Here is a 17,214-nt window from a genome sequence, read left to right as displayed (position 1 = left end):
ATAGTTTAAACTGTTCAACCCAAATGAAATTATGGCTTAAGCAATTTAATCATTTTCTTGGAGCAAAATGAGATTGGTTGATACATAAATGGATGATGACAGACTGGATACTGGGAACCAAACCATTAGGCACCGTGGGAATATTGAACTTAAGCAAAAAGCCAGTCTTTCCTCTCCCAACTACAGAGACAAATCAACTAGTGACCAGACCCTCATATGAAATCAGAGATTCTGTATCTTTCTCCTTCTTTTCTTGCAAAAGGAATATGACCAAAATTTTATCAATTTTTACCTAGGTAAAAAAATAATGTAGCCCGATCTCAATAGCTAAAAAGTAATGTAGCCCGATGCATCAATTATCTTTACAAATACTGGCCTTAAAGAATCTAATTTTTTAAAGTACAACCTGAATTCCTATAATATTATCATGAAAAAATTATATTGCTTCATGTGAAAACAGTGTAATCGCAAGCTATTTTGAAGCTTACATTATAGACCTAAGTTGACGTTACAGAAAATTTTCTAATAATATAAATATTAGCCATAGATACAGTTTTCACTTGATAATTACTTTTCTTTGACATCAAGGTCAATATTTTTCAATGTTGCAGTCATCAATTTCAAAGGAAATACTTGTGTGCTGCTTCCTATTTCTGTTCTAAGCAGCCAGCCGGCTAGCACAGCAGCTGGCTATGAGGTCAACACAAAGTAACATCTGATACAGTATATTAGCAATTACTGCAGATTCTAGAACCAGGTGTTGGTGAGTTCTGACCAATGCTCAGAGAACAGACAACTGAGCTCTTTACAGAGCTTTCCATGTTTGAGCTCTTTCTAGACATAGGTTTTGCTGGGAACAGACAAGTCATACTGACTTCATGAAAGAGGGAAAGAAAATCTTGAATACGTGAAAATATAGAGAATATTTAATATGCATCTCTACGTATGGTCTATGAATATGTTCATGTGAGAAAAGATTCATGGTGTTTCTCAAGTTAGTCTTGGTTTGGAAGTTTCTGTAAAGAAGAAGACTGATCTTGAGAATTAAACGAAAAGTACTATCTTATTATAATATTTTATTCTCTGTTATCCAGAAACCCATTACATAATACACAGAGCTTTGCCTTCACAAAAGCTGTGGAATAGTCTATAGAATTCTATCTCCAAAGATGAATCTCTGAAGTTTTAAGGGCATTGTGTCGGAATTATATAAAACATTTGCTGAAAAAATTTCAGGGAGTTCATCAAACTCAGCCACAGTTATTCAGCACTTAATAAGAACCCAGAATACCTCAACTAACCCTTAAAAACCAATTATATCACAATATTTTAGAATCATCATGATACCTCAGGTACACGTCTAGTGAGACAGTATTTAAATATCCAAATAACACATACCAACCTTCCATAAATCCATCTCAGCAATATTATTTAAAAATTAACCAGAAAAAAATATACTTCACTCTAGGTCATCTGAATCACTCAGTAGCCCTCTTCTTACTAAGATAAATTTTTTAAAGTCATTATTAACAGTTTCTTATCTAAGTGCAAAGGAAACGACTTTCACTGCAAGGAATGAGATGTGCTCCAGAAACACAAAACAGACATTAGGAGTATCAAACACTTATTTTTGAGTTATGAATACATAACATATTTTTTAAAAGAATGCATTATGATTCACTTACCTGTTACTTTAGTGTCACGTTTACCTCAGACTTTATAAATTTTGACAACACTTTCACTGGAGTGTTGCTGGTCAGTGAAATCTGTGAAAAAGCACAGAGCAAACAATGATGAGACAAAGTAATATTTGAATAGAAACAATGCTTTATTTTAACAACATACATTTAAGTATAAACTTATTTACTTATACGAACAATGAAATCACTCCTCATGTAAGTAACACAAGTCTGTTAAGTAAAAGCAACAATTCATATAAACTTATGGGAAATGACAAAAATTTGGTCTCACAATGTCCACTGCAACAAGCAAGGATTCTACAGTTTAGGTGGAAGTTCACATACATAAACACTAGTCTGTGAAACCTGAGAATCTGGTATCAGTCATTAAGAAAACAGATTATCCCTACAAACATATTGTAGAAAGCAACAATAACCATCCGTAAAAATTTATAATTTTACAAGATCCAGAATATAATGATAATTATTTTCTGCTTAAGGCACAGGTCAATAATTCAAAGATTATTTCCATATCCAGATAACATCACCGTAGCAGCAATTATTTGCCTTGGGCATTACCCTAGTTCTGACCTAGGATCTTTTATTTACTCTCCATAAATAAATGGTATTTTAAATGTACCAGACCATTTTCAAGCTTTTAATTAGAGCACGTCCCAGGGTTACTTCTCAAGTGTTGCTCCTCATTCATAAGTATGAAATCATTTTTCTAGTTACCTTGTTAGTAAACTGGAGTGACGTTTGAATGGGTTTTTAGGCATCTAAAGTGATTTAAGAAAAAGCAGTAACACGAAAAGATGCCTTTAATTTACCACTAAGTGAAAGAGGGGAATATGATTTGCATAAATTATAACAATACTAAGATCCTCGTTATTTTCAGGCATAAAAAAAACCTGAAAATGCACTAGAAGTGCCTCAGTTGTGCTAAACTGGTAAAACTGATTTCCTTTTTCTAGATCCATTTAAACAATATTAATTCTTCCAATCCACAAACATATTTTCTCATTTGTGTATGAAAATTTCATACATCAATTTCTTACAACAATGCTTTACAGTTTTCAGCGTGTAGACCTTTCATTTCCTTGGGTAAATTTATTTCTAAACATTTATTGTTTTATGCTACTGCAACTGAGATTGTTTCCTTGATTTGTTTCTCCAGATAGATCACTATTGGTATGATGAAATGCAACTGATTTTTACATGTTGATTTTGTATCCTGCTGCTTCACTGAATTCATTTATTAGTTCCAGTTGTTGAGTCTAGAGTTTTTTGACATACAGGATCAGGTCATCTACAGATTGGGATAATTTTACTTCTTCCTTTCCAATTAGAATGCATTTTATTTATTTTTTTGCCTGATTAAACTTGCTGGTACTTTTAGTACTATGTTGAACAGAGGTGGCCTATTCAAAAAGGACTTTATTATGTTGAAGAAATTGTCTTCTATTATCTGTTTTGCTGAGATATTTTTAAAATAATGAATGAAGACTGAACTTTGTTGAATGCTTTTAATGTATCTATGGAGATGATCAAGTCATTTTTATCTTTCATTTTGTTAGTAGATAACTAGCAGAGACTCTAATGGTAACTTTTGTTAGAGCCTTATTTAGTTTTAAGAGACCACTAAGCAGCACTAAATGATTTGGTCCCAAAGACTTAACACAGGTTACTCCAAAATCTATTTGAGTGTGAGGATGTGGTAGAGAGGTACTTATTTTTTGGATATAGCCAGCTTAAAAATGTAACTATACCTTGCCATAACTAATTCCAACTTTTCTAATCCTTGTGCTTAAGATTTTGATGAAATAACATTAAATGAATCATTCCAAAAGCCTGGCAATCATGTAGACCAACATATTTTATTTTGTTTCTAAGTTTTATTGTTTCGTATGGTTTCTTTTTGTTTTTCTTTTTTTTTTTTTTTTTTTTTGAGACGGAGTTTCGCTGCTGTTACCCAGGCTGGAATGCAATGGCGCGATCTCGGCTCACCGCAACCTCCGCCTCCTGGGTTCAGGCAATTCTCCTGCCTCAGCCTCCCGAGTAGCTTGGATTACAGGCACGCGCCACCATGCCCAGCTAATTTTTTGTACTTTTAGTAGAGATGGGGTTTCACCATATTGACCAGGATGGTCTCGCTCTCTTGACCTTGTGATCCACCCACCTCGGCCTCCCAAAGTGCTGGGATTACAGGCTTGAGCCACCGCGCCCGGCCTCTTTTTGTTTTTCTAATATGTTATACATAATTTTAGGCATCTGTGAAAATGAGTATTATCAGAAAATCATGTCAAGTCACTGAACCCTTCTGTCATATAAATAATCAAGGAAAAACTAATTTGGCTTTTTTGTCTGTTCATTTTTTTTTTCTTTAGTAATCTTATTCATTTTATTGCAAAGGTAGCATGACCTTCTGAATGTATCGCACTGGTTGGGAGTGCAAAGGTAATGCTGAAAGAGTGAATTCGGCCGGGCGCCGTGGCTCACGCCTGTAATCCCAGCACTTTGGGAGGCCAAGGCAGGTGGATCCCGAGGTCAAGAGATCGAGACCATCCTGGTCAACATGGTGAAACCCCGTCTCTACTAAAAATACAAAAAATTAGCTGGGCATGGTGGCGTGTGCCTGTAATCCCAGCTACTCAGGAGGCTGAGGCAGGAGAATTGCCTGAACCCAGGAGGCGGAGGTTGCGGTGAGCCGAGATTGTGCCATTGCACTCCAGCCTGGGTAACAAGAGCGAAACTCCACCTCAAAAAAAAAAAAAAAAAAAAAAGAGTGAATTCTTGGGTGATTGTAAATTTTGATTATTAGAACAAGCTATTAAACTCTACTTTAGATTCTAAATTTGATAATAGATTATTTGATTAGCACAAACAATGCTCAGGAGCTGGTGATATTTTAATACAGTAGCTTACTCATGTTAAGATAAATCTCTATACACTATCAGGGACTATAAAATATCTGTGTTGCTGACAGGCTTCAAAGGCCTATCTTTAGGTTTCCATGTCCATTTATAGTTTGGCATCCAATTTTGTTTGCTTGTAGAAATTTAGAGTCCACAAAATTCCCTATTATTTTTTAAGAGAAAGGGCGAAACTGATGCTCAGAGGTGAAATAATAAGTCCTGGACCATGTAGCTGATTACAAGCATGGACCAGGGCTTTTAGTTTAAGTTAAACATATAAACAGCTTGCAAGTTGTCACCCTCAACTTTGCAACAAGAAAGAAAGCTAAACTAACAAAAAATCAATAATGGTTCTTCAATAAATCTGATAACTGTAGTTACAGAACACACTACCACCCCGAAATCTAAAGAGACAGATGCATCCAGAGAGATACAGCTCCTACAGCTTGCCTGTCTGGAACAGAAGCCACTGCAATCCCTGGCTTATAGGAATGCTTAACTTGCTATTTTGATGAATTGATAGAGGTCAAGTTCAGACTAGTATGATAGTGAAAAATTCTTGGGAATAGCAGTCTTGGGGAGGTCCCACACTTAAGTGAACTTTTATTACAGAAACCCCTCAAGACCTTTTGGTGGGGATCTCAGAAAGAACTCCTTCTAGTGTAGGTTGGGGCAGGAAAGAGCAGTAATCCTAAAATCCACACAGATGCTACCCCCTAAGAAGAGCCTAGTTTATAGAGGTAAGGGATTCAGCAGATGGCAAATGTAAAACCTTATCTTAGTTCAAGGAAGGACATTCTAGTTTGGAACAAGACTTCAAGTAAATAGACTGGGAATGCTGCAGCCAGGTAAGTGAGTCAGAGAATGGAGGATAAAAGCTATGGTCTTGGAAGAGGAACAGAAACACTTCTGAAGGCTTTACTTCTGAAACACAGGCCCATTAAAAGACTGAGTCTTAATAAGAAGATTATAAAATCCTCCTTTTTCATTTCACACCCTACCTCAATACCAACAAGGCTCTTAAATAATAAGAGTGAATTATAGCTGAATGGCACAGATTTATACTTTAAGACTTCAACACTCATTTCTCAGTTATTGAAAGATCAAGTAGGCAGAAAATCAGTAAGAATACAGATGATCTGAATAGCACATCAATCAACTTGATCTAATTGACAATTATGGAATATTCCACTCAACAGTGGCAGATTATCCATTCTTCTTAAGCTCACATGGAACATTTATCAAGATAGACAATATTCTGGCCCACAAAATGCATATTAATAATTTTTAGAAAATAGAAACCATACAGAATACGTTCTCAAGCCACAGCAGAATTAAACTAAAAATCAAGAAGAGAAAGACAGCTGGAATATTCCCGTATATTTGGCAATTAGATAGCACATTTCTAAAAAAAAGAATAAAGAACAACTCTAAAGAGAGTATAAAAAAATTTATTTAAATGAAAATGAAAATATAACCTCAAAACTTGTGAAATGCAGCTAATAGTATATTTACAATAATTATATATCATATAACAAAGAAACAATATTAAAAATAATAATCTCAGCTTCCATTTTAGGAAACTAGATAAAAAAGAGCAGGTCAAACCTAAAGAAAGCTGAAGAAAAAAATAATAAAATTTAAAGCCAAAGTCAATAAAATTGAAAAGAGAAAAATAAGTAGAAAAATCAGTGAACTCAAATTCTGTTTCTTCAAAAAGATAAAATAGAATGAAAAATTTCTAGCCAGGCTAGTCAAGGATAAGGAAAAAAAAAAAAAGGAATGCTCTACCACATTAGGAATGAATCAGAGGGATACATACTACTGATATCCTGAAAATTTAAAAGAGAAAACAATAAAAATTTACATCCAAAAATATGATAATTTAGATGGAATAAATTGATTATGTGACAGCATAAACTACCAAAATCTACTTAAAAAGAAAAGACAACCTGAATAGCTTTATGTCTATTAAAGAAGGTGACCTAGTAGCTAAAAATCTTCCAAAAACACAAAAGGAAACAGATGATTGGTAAATTTTACCAAACTTTTACATAAGAAATAAACTAATTCTACACTGTTTTTCTCAAAAAAAAAGAGGCAGGAGAACCTCTTAGCTTATTTTATGAGGACAGTGTTACCCTAATACCAAAAACAAATAAAGACACAACAAGAAAATAAAATCACAGACTAAATTTTAATGAATATAAACATTTCCAACAAAATATGAGCTACTCTAATTCGTTAATATATAAACAGAACAATGCATCATAACCAAGTGGAATTTACTACAGGAACGCAAGCTGGGTTAGCATTCAAAAATTAATCAATGTAATTGGTTAGATGACAGACTAAATGAGAAAAACAATGTGATTATATCAATAAAGAGCATTCAACAAAATGAAACACCAACTCATAATAAAATGTGTGGAAAAACTAGTAGCAAAAGGGAATGTTCTTAACCTAATGAAGAGGATGTACTAAAAATCTACAGCCAATAGCGTATTTATGAAAGGTTGAATACTTTCTCATTAACATCAGGAAGAAGGAAAGCTGTTCTCTCTTATTATGCTTATTCCAATTTAAAATAAAATCCATAGGTTGTGCCAGTAATGCAAAAAGAAGAAATACAAGCATCTCCTGCTGATGAGATGATAGTCTCTGTAATAACCCTACAGAATCAATTGAAAAAGACATCTCTGAGACTAATAAGCAAGTATAGGAAGGTTGCAGGATGAAAGGTAAACTTTCAAATTCAATTGCTTTCTTTCTTATATACCAATAATGAGCCACCGGAATGTAATATTTTTTAAAAACTATTTGAAATAGCACTAAAAATGAGAGTTATAGAAATGTAAAATAATCTAATTCTATACATGTATAGAATCTATACGCAGAAAACACTTTTAAAAGAAATCAAATATCTAAATAAATGAAAAGATGTTCCATATTCACGGATTAGAAGATGCAATCATTTTAAGATGTTAATTTTCCCTAATTTGGTCTATAGACTCAACAGTCTCAAACAAAGTCCTAAGTATTTTTACAGATGTCAACAAACTGATTGTAAAATGTATATGAAAAAGCAAAAGGCCTCTAATAGTTTCTCCTAGGTCCTTTGTTCTTCTAAAAAAGAACAGAGTTTATATTACTTACTATAAATTTATCAGATCAACATAGTGTGATATTGGCAAAAAAAAAAAAACCCCACCAGATATGTAGATGAACTGGTTATAGAGCTCAGATACAGACTCACACAAATACAGCCAAGTGATTTTGATAAGGGTTCAAGGGCAATACAATAAAATAATGATAATCTGTTCACCATGTGATGCTGGAACACCTGGATGTCCAGACACACACAAATAACTCAAACACGGAGCTCAAAATTTCATAAAAATTAAATAAAAGTGGATCAAAGGCACAACTATAAAATTCAAAATATAAAAATTCTAGACAAAAAAGCTGTGTGGTCTTAGGTTTGGTGATGAATTTTTAAATACAACACCAAAAACATGATCCATGAAATAGAAATGATTCAAATAGACTTCATTAAAATTAAAAACAGTTGCCCTGTGAAACTCACTACCAAAAGAATGAAAACACAGACCACAGGCTGCGGCAGTATCTTTGCAAATCACATAGCGAATAAAGGATTTATGTCTGGAATATACACAACTCTGAAACTCAATAACATGGAAACAAAGACTAAATTTAAAAAGTAAGTAAATGGTTATAATAGATACTTCAAAATAGGAGGAATACACACAGCAAATAACATATGAAAAGGTGCTCAACACCATTCGTCATTAGGGAACCTAGTGGAATGGCTATAAGGGGTTAGCGTATGGGGACATGAAAATACCAATCGCTGGCAAAAATGAAGAACAATAGGAACTCCTATGATGCAATTTTGGAAAACACTTTCAATTTCTTACAAAGCTAACCATAGTCTTAACATTTAATCTAGCAGTAATTCTTCTAGATAGTTTAAAAAGATTTGAGAACTTACATCCACAAAAACAAAAACTCTGCATGTGAATATTTTTTTAACTTTATTTATCATTGTCAAAAACTAGAAGCATCCAAGATGTGCTTCAGTGAGTGAGTGGCTAAACAAAACGTGCTACATCCGTACATCCATCCTGCTTACACCCATACTGCTTAACAATAAAAAATAAACAAATGAGCTATTGAGCCATGTAAAGTCCTGGGTGACTCTTAAATGAGTATTGCTAAGTGAATAAAGTCAGAAGGCAACATACCTCAGGGTTCCAAGGCAAATCTAGGAAAATGTAAAACAGGTCAGAGATTACCGAGGTTTGGGAAAGCGTCTGGGTAAACATGCGAAACACGAAGGACGTTTAGGGCAGTAAAACGATTTCATATAATACTATGTGGTGGACACTGTAATAACCCAGTAACAACAATTCAGAGAGTGAATCAGTAAAAGGAACCAGACCTCCTTGAAGAAATTGATAATGCAAGGGCTGGGACAGAGACTAAACAAGATAATCCTGAAGCTTTATGTGGTCCCAGAAATTAAGGAAGTGCTCGGAAAACGCAATGATGGGTATGTGTCAAAGCGACACAGGAAATCTCTCTCAATGGTCAAAGCTGGAACAATTTGAGCAATAAAATAATACGGTATTGGATTATAACCCACAGTTTACAGTAAATGTCCATGAGTCCATACTATTATAAGTCAGTGATAGAAACGTATTCTATCAACGGAGATGCACACAATGCTATCGATGAACATACACATAAAACCTCCCTTACAGAGAAATGCCAAAGAATTTTTGTAAATGTTCATCCCTCAAAGTGTTCACACAAACCTCTCTACCTCTTAGTATGCACTGCATATAATGACTTCCTTCCAAGAAGTACAGTACTGAAGAAGGGGAACAAGAAACATTACAGTGCGTAAACATGGCAGATGCTCCTTCACCCAAGCGGTCAAAATTAACACTGACAAATCACGTTGATAACATGTACCACTGATGATACGATAGAGGAGTAGATTTCCCCTGTGAACTTCCTGCCTCAAACCCGTAACCACAACCCATTAAGCATGAGAAGAAAACGTCAGAAAAAAATCATGAGAGATATTTTACTTGACATTGGAGATTAAATTTTTCAAATAAGGAGGGACTTAAAGGAAGCTTTGAAATAAATGCAATGAAGAGGTTCCATTTTGTGGGTGCCTGTAGCTTTTCTCGATTCATTCAGTAAACTGTTAAGTCTTCAAAAACAAGGTAGGTGTGAACAATCCTTACTTTAAAAGAGGAACCAAAGGAAACATGATGACTAAATGCAATGTGGTACCTTGGACAAGATCCTGGAATGGAAAAAAAAATGAGAGAAAAAATAGTGACAACTGAATGAAGTATGGACTTTAGTTATAAAAATATACCAACATTAGTTCATCAGCTGGGACACATGTACCACAGTAATTTTAACAACAGTGAAAACTTGCAGCTGAGTACACAGGAACTGTGTACATACTGTTATCTTGGCCAAAAAAGAATTGTGAGGCCCAGTGCCATGGCTCAGTTTACTTGCTTTCCTGAAAACATCAAACTAGCCTGTCTCAACTCATCAGCCACTTTACAATGCATCAATGTATCAATTTATCTTTGGTATTAAATTTCATTCTTTCTAGAGTGTTGGGCACATAGCAGTCACTCAATTTCCTGAATGCTAGAAAAGCATCTTGAAATTCTTGAACAAATGTATTACTTTAGGGAAAAAAGTTACAGGCACCACCAAAATGGAATCTCTACATCATTGCATTTATTTAAAAGCATCCTTTAAGGCTCTACCTATTTGAAAAAAATTAATCATTAATTTTGCATAACACAGAACAGAGGCCAGAAACTGTGTTTTCTCAAAAAAAATACAAAAACAAAAAACTCGTTGCTATTAAAATCACAGTAAAAATCACGAGATGTTTTTAAATGGGAGAAAGCCAAAGAATAATACAGGCAAGTTTATAAAATGGCTGAGTTCAAGGGCTCTTAAAGGTTTTTCAATTACAAAAGTAATCCTGGGGTGGAAGAGAATTCCAGATTCTGGAGCTCATGTCTAAGAAATTTCTTTTTCCCTTGAGCTTAACCTGTCATTGACAGGCAGCTGTTTTAACTAAATGGCTGAGATAAATGGAGGAGTTACAGGTTTCTCCTGCCTCTGCGAAGTCCCAATGCACAAAAGGTCTTAAAGAATTAGGAGTTCAGGGCATATAATCACAGAATCATTGAATAATTCAAGTTGTGAAGCTCAGTATGCAGATACGTTTCAGGAACATTCATCTCAATATTCCATATGGATAACTGAATAATAATGAAACACTGCCTACTATGGCTTAACACTGGTAAATTCTTTATGAATTTCTATTGTGCCAGTCTGGAAAAATTAGAAAACAAAAATAAAAATGACCTTCCATATATTTCATCTATAATAAAATGTGTGAATACTGACCTTCAGAGGAAGCAGAGGTAACAAGTCATGATCTCTTTGCATAATTAATGATATTAGAACATCTACCTTGTATTTTAAATGTGGAGATCTATCTAGAATCTTTTCTCTCAGAGTTCACCTTCCTTTTTCACCACTTCCTTTATGAGAGGAGAATACACGTTGACTGGAAGCCATCACAAAAGATTGTTTTTGGAATGGGTTAGATAATCCCCACTTTATATGGCGCATTGTATTTGATTTCCTAGTTATATGCTTAAGATGCTTATGTTTAAACATTTTATAGCTTCCTCTTATAAAGCCCTCTCTTTTTTAGTTAAGTACCTTGAAGCCAAGATCTTACATTAAAGTGGAATCTAATTAGACCTTTCAATTCAGAGAGGCTGCTGAACTCTTTTAGCTCCATTATAGAAATGTACAGTAAAACTTCTTTTTCCTCTCCATGGTGAAAATAGCAGCTATCTTCAAGAAGAAGAAGATGAAAAAAAGACATGAATTATCACACTTCAATTTAAGCACAAGGCCCAGGCAGCTGACCCAGCCTCTTTGTCCTTTTATATAAGAAGGAAGGTGGTTTTCAAATTCTGAGGCAGCAACTGGGAGTGGGGATGTAGAGGGAGAGCATTCTCATCGTTTTTGTACCCTTAAATACACCAAATCTAAAACGCCTTCACACTGAAAGCATGAAAATTGCAGTAACTACTTCAATAAGCAAGTCGTTTATATATAATTTCTGGCAGCATATATGTATGTTCACAGGGAAAATGAGTTAAGAAAGACAGTATGTAGTTTTATAAAAAAGAAAGCATAAAATTCTAAATATCTTTGCCAGTGTGTATCCATGAAAGTAATGTCATTAGAAAAAAAAATTAACTATTCACTGGGATTCGTATTCCTTCCTAACATACATTTGGCATCAAAGCAGCTTTGGGAAAGAGGGTAGAAAACCTTGTAACAGAAATAAGTCTCATCAATACCAAATGAAGCATGTGAAGCTTACAAACAGGAACTAGAAAGAATTGAGGATGTAAAGGGAGGACGGGCAATTCTAATATGGTTAAATCAGAATGTCTTGCAACACTTGTGAATGAAATGAGCTTTCAGATGATGCCCACAAACACGACATACCGGATGAGGAGTAAAAGGAATGGCCTGCAACCCTCACAAAGCCCCAGAGCTACCATAATGATTTCACACCTTACCCTGTGACCCTTGCTATTATTTAAAAAAAAAAAAAAAAAAGCAGCTAAATCCCACATACTCTTTACTCAGGATGTTGATAGACCAGAGGTCTCCCACAACAACTGTGTGGTAATTAGCTCCATTAGTATATAGAGCAGTGATATCATTGAAAAACAATGACAGATTATGGGGTTTTTCCATCGCATACTTGGATGCTTGAAAATTATGCTTTTAGAAGTTATTCATAATGGTTTCAAAGCAAGGGTGTACTTTAAAAGGGCAGAACCACCACTCTCATGATCTAATTTAGATAATTATGAAATTCTCAGATTCAAAATGAGTTTAGTACCTGATGACTCTTAAAACTAGTTATAGGGCCGGGGGCGGTGGCTCAAGCCTGTAATCCCAGCACTTTGGGAGGCTGAGATCGGTGGATCACGAGGTCAAGAGATCGAGACCATCCTGGTCAACATGGTGAACCCCCGTCTCTACTAAAAATACAAAAAATTAGCTGGGCATGGTGGTGCGTGCCTGTAGTCCCAGCTACTCAGGAGGCTGAGGCAGGAGAATTGCCTGAACCCAGGAGGCGGAGGTTGCGGTGAGCCGAGATCGTGCCATTGCACTCCAGCCTGGGTAACAAGAGTGAAACTCTGACTCAAACAAACAAACAAACAAACAACAACAACAAAAAAACTAGTTATATGCCTCTGGATTAAAAGCCCTCATCTCAGGTAAATATTTGTCTTATTTTCTCACCTCCCTTGAAATTAAGGGTAGAAGTGAAGAAACAGGAAGGGATCTAGTACTAGGATATGGGTTGGTGAGTGGAAAGCACAAGCCCAGCCCAGAAGAGGCCAGGAATTCTTTCATGACCACTTGGCCCCACTCCTCAACCCTCCTCTCACGGCTTACAAAATTTTCTTCAGCTAGAGACCTTTCTATTAAAAATAAATCTCACTGGAAGCTTGCTGTATGAAACAACGGATAAGAAAGTTCCTTGGTTAAGGGAGGACGGAGAGTTTCCAGGGTGAATGGAATGCTGAGGTGAGGGCATTCTTCTGAAGATCTGGAGACTCAGAGGAGTGTATCTGAGAACTACCTTCTAGTTTCACTCCAGCTGTCTGTCTCCATCTTTCCATTCCCTGCTGGAAACTGGTACCAAACACTAGTCCCAAATATTTCTTGTTATGGCACAGCCTATGGAACAAGAAGATACCAAATGTATCTCAGACTATCTTGTTTTGATGATGAAAGACATTGAATCCTAAAACAAGATTCTTCAGACAGCAGCATACCAAAATGTATAATCAGATGGAGCCAACTTCATAACTCGAGTTCTGAAATCTATCATTAACACATGACATGAACTCAAATGTGACTATATGGGATGGGAAAGTCAGACAGAAAAACAAGAGGAGAAGACAATGGTCATTTGCAGTATTTGAGGGGGATTAAAAGGTGCCAATTTAAAAAATTGTCAGAATACAACACAAAGAGCAGAGGCTTAATCAGAACACCTAGGTTCAAGTCCTAATGTCAATACCTAACGGGTGGATGATTTATATTAATACAAGTTATTTTCACTGTGAATTTCAAAGTTATTTTCCACAAGGTGAACATAATATTCACAAGAAGAACCTATCTTATCTACAAGAAGATGCCCATATTCACAAGATGAACCTATCCATAATAAGATAACCTTATCTGCAAGATGAACCTATCTTAGCATTCAAAGACAGGTGAGACAGAGTAACGTGGTGATAGCACTCTATGCAAGATACACATTACTAAGGACCTTGAATCCTTCACATCTCACGTAATATAAGAGTAATACCAACAAAGGTATTCTCTATTTCTGATTACTCTAATGATTTGCTAACATGTTGTAGTGATTGCAGGAAACATAGTTTAAAATTCACTTGGTCCAAAGCTTTGGGATTTCTTGATGCTTATGGAATATTTAATCTGGAGAGATTTGTTCAATTTCAAAAAAAAAAAAAAGAAAAGAAAAAAAGAAAGTCAAGGATCGTCTAACAGTAGGAAACCAATCACAGCAATCCACCCTATTAACAAACCAAATAAGGAGAGTCATATAATCACTTACATAGATGCACAAAATAATTTAAAAAATCCAGTATCAGTTTTGATATGTCAGAATGGAATGAATAAAACTTAACTGAATTGATTGGAATTGACTTGAGCTGCGTTTAGTAGAGTTGAGTTGATTGAATGGAACAAAATTGAAAGAAAAATTAAAAATTAAAAAAAATGACTTGCCTAACAATGAAATTAAACTCTGGCGAAGTAGAAGAAGTATGGAATTTCAGTGAGTTAAGTTTCTAAATTTATTTTATTTTTTTAAAAACAGAGTTTTGCTCTTGTCACCCAGACTGGAGTGCAACAGCACAATCTCAGCTCACTGCAACCTCTGCCTCTCAGGTTTAAGTGAGTCTCCTGCCTCAGCCTCCCAAGGAGCTAGGAATACAGGCACCCGCTATCACACTCAGATAATTTTTTTGCATTTTTAGTAGAGACAGGGTTGCACCATGTTGGCAAGGCTGATCTCAAACTTCCGACCTTAGGTGATCTGCATGCTTTGGCCTCCCAAAGTGCTAGGATTACAGGCACGAGCCACGATGCCTGGCAAGTTTCTGAATTTTTTATTAGCTCAGTCATGAAGCACTCAGATGATAAGAGAAAATAGAAAACATTTTAAAATACCACAAATTGCAATTAGTGCCTAACTCTGTTCAGCAACAACAGTAAGCTGATGACTGGATATATTTGTATGTAATTTTTATACAGTAAAAACCTCATAATGAGAACTAAAGTTGATTCTGTACCTGGAGAATTACAGAGCTTTTACATATATTTATATATGTAATATGTATTTATAGAGTATGTAATATGTAACATATATACAATCTACAAACTAAGAATCAAAAGTTACATCCTCAACTTGATAAAAGACATCTGTGAAAAAATTTTAGCTAACACAATATTTAATGGTAAAAGACCTATTATTTTCTCCTAACATTAGCAAAAGGAGATGAGTACCTACTCACACCACTTCTATTCAGCATTGTACTCAATGACCTAGCCAGTAATATAAGGCAAGAAAAATAAGTAAAAAGCATGTACATTAGAAAAGAAGATTGTTAAAAATTGGGAAAAAAAATTTTAGGTGAAACTTAGGGACCTGTAGTATAACAGCAGAACATCTGATATGTGCATAATTGGACTCCCAAAGAGAGAAAGAAAGAAAGAATAGGGCAGAAAAAAAAATGCTTAAAGTAATAACCCCAAACTTTCAAATTTGGAGAAAGATATGGATTTACACATTTTAGAAGTTCATTAAATTCCAATCCGGATACCTAAAATGAAAAACACAGCAGGGTATATGATCTTAAAACCGCGGAAACCAAGGTTTTTAAAGAGATATTAAAAACAGCCAACAATGCATAATGTACAGGTGAGCCATGATAAGTAATTCGCTGACTCCCCTAAGAAAATACTAGGGATCTGCACGTGATAGAATGACATTTGTGAAGCGCTTAAAGGGAAGAGTAATGTCCACTCAGAATTACACATCCAGCAGAAACATCCTCCAAAAGTCAACAGAAAATTCACTGGCAGATATGGGAATTAAGAGAATGTCATCAATAGATCTGTACGTCACAGAGTGAGCAAGGGAGCTCTGCGAGACAAAGCAAAATCACAATAAATGAACACTCGGATCTACTGAAAGGAATGGAGACCGCTGGAAACGATATTTCTATGGATAAAAAGAATGCATTTTTTCTCTCAATTTAAAAAATGTATGTTTGCCATGGTTTATTCAAATTCTGCTTCTATCTCCCAGGCAGACCTTTCTGTTTCTCTGTGCAGACGTACTGCCAGGAGTAGCAGTCTGGACTGTAAATATTTGTTCTTATCTCTTTATTGAAAAGCCCATTTCTAGGCCCTAATTCATGTGAATACTTGTTTGGGGTGAATTCCCAGTAATAGGAGCAAGAAAACCATCCTCCTTGTAACTTAATATTTAATATATATTTGACATCTTTATTCAGCGTAGTCTATGTTGATTTATGTCTTTTTGGCAATACGGTTTTCCCAGAAATGCTTAAAGACTTTTTCATGGACCATAAAAGAAAGAATATAGGTCTAAAGGCACAAAGGTATATGTCTCTAGTGTCTGGTGGTTTGTAATGCCAGCTGCTGTAGTAAATGTTACCCTTAAATTTCCACGCCTTAGCACAGGAGAGGTGATTTCTTAGTCACTTAGAGCCCAATTGGTTGGGATAGGAAAGCTATCGTCAGTCCTCCAGGAGAACAAGCTGACAGCAGCTCTTACATTTTCAGCTGGACGTTTCTAAGGTCACCCTTTTTCTTCACATCTAGGTGAAAAAATAACGTGATGAAATTTGGGTCGTTCTTCCTCTAAAGTCTCTACAGGTTCATCATTTTTGTTTTAAGAGACTAAGGAGAAGGAAAGTAAAAGGTAAGAGGAGGTTTATAATAAGGAGTGGAACATGACTTTATAAGCAGAATTTTCAGAGTAACCCACCTCATTAATATCCTTCCTCATACCAACAATGCCTTCTCAATCCAATTAGTCTACGTGATAGAAAGTGCTCCCCCATATCAGGTACGCAGGTAGCTGACGGACAGTGGGGAAGGAGGAATGATTGGGAGGAAGGGCACAGCACAAACGAAGCAATAAATGAAAGACGAATGGACCAGGTCTCAGATATAAAAGCAAATGATAAAAGTCATAAGGAAGAAAATGAAGTATAAATATACTAAATAACAGTGATATTTCAGGAAAAAAGGGATTCTTTTATTAGGGTAAAGATCAGCTAGTTCTTTCGAACTGAAGATTTAGTAAACTTTTTTGAAATGTAAAATGGTTGGTCTGCATCACCTTTACACCATTTTCAAACTCTCTTTTTAACTCTCTT

At 35.3% G+C, this 17,214-nt stretch overlaps 1 protein-coding gene across 9 annotated transcripts in view; it reads right to left on the bottom strand.

The window, feature by feature from the left end:
- The window catches only part of LOC128931694 (uncharacterized), an 818,901-nt gene that overhangs the window by 198,655 nt on the left and 603,032 nt on the right, over positions 1-17,214 (bottom strand). For all 9 annotated transcript variants that reach the window (XR_013533632.1, XR_008480428.2, XM_078368202.1 and 6 more), the window contains one exon: positions 1,686-1,766. The gene's annotated coding sequence lies outside the window, so the exon portion shown is untranslated. The remainder of the gene's footprint in view (positions 1-1,685; positions 1,767-17,214) is intronic.

This window comes from Callithrix jacchus, chromosome 4, assembly GCF_049354715.1.
Source record: "Callithrix jacchus isolate 240 chromosome 4, calJac240_pri, whole genome shotgun sequence".
Taxonomy (NCBI): Eukaryota; Metazoa; Chordata; class Mammalia; order Primates; family Cebidae; genus Callithrix; species Callithrix jacchus.
The sequence above is the reverse complement of the archived record's forward strand: the minus strand, read 5'-3'. Positions and strand labels throughout refer to the sequence as shown.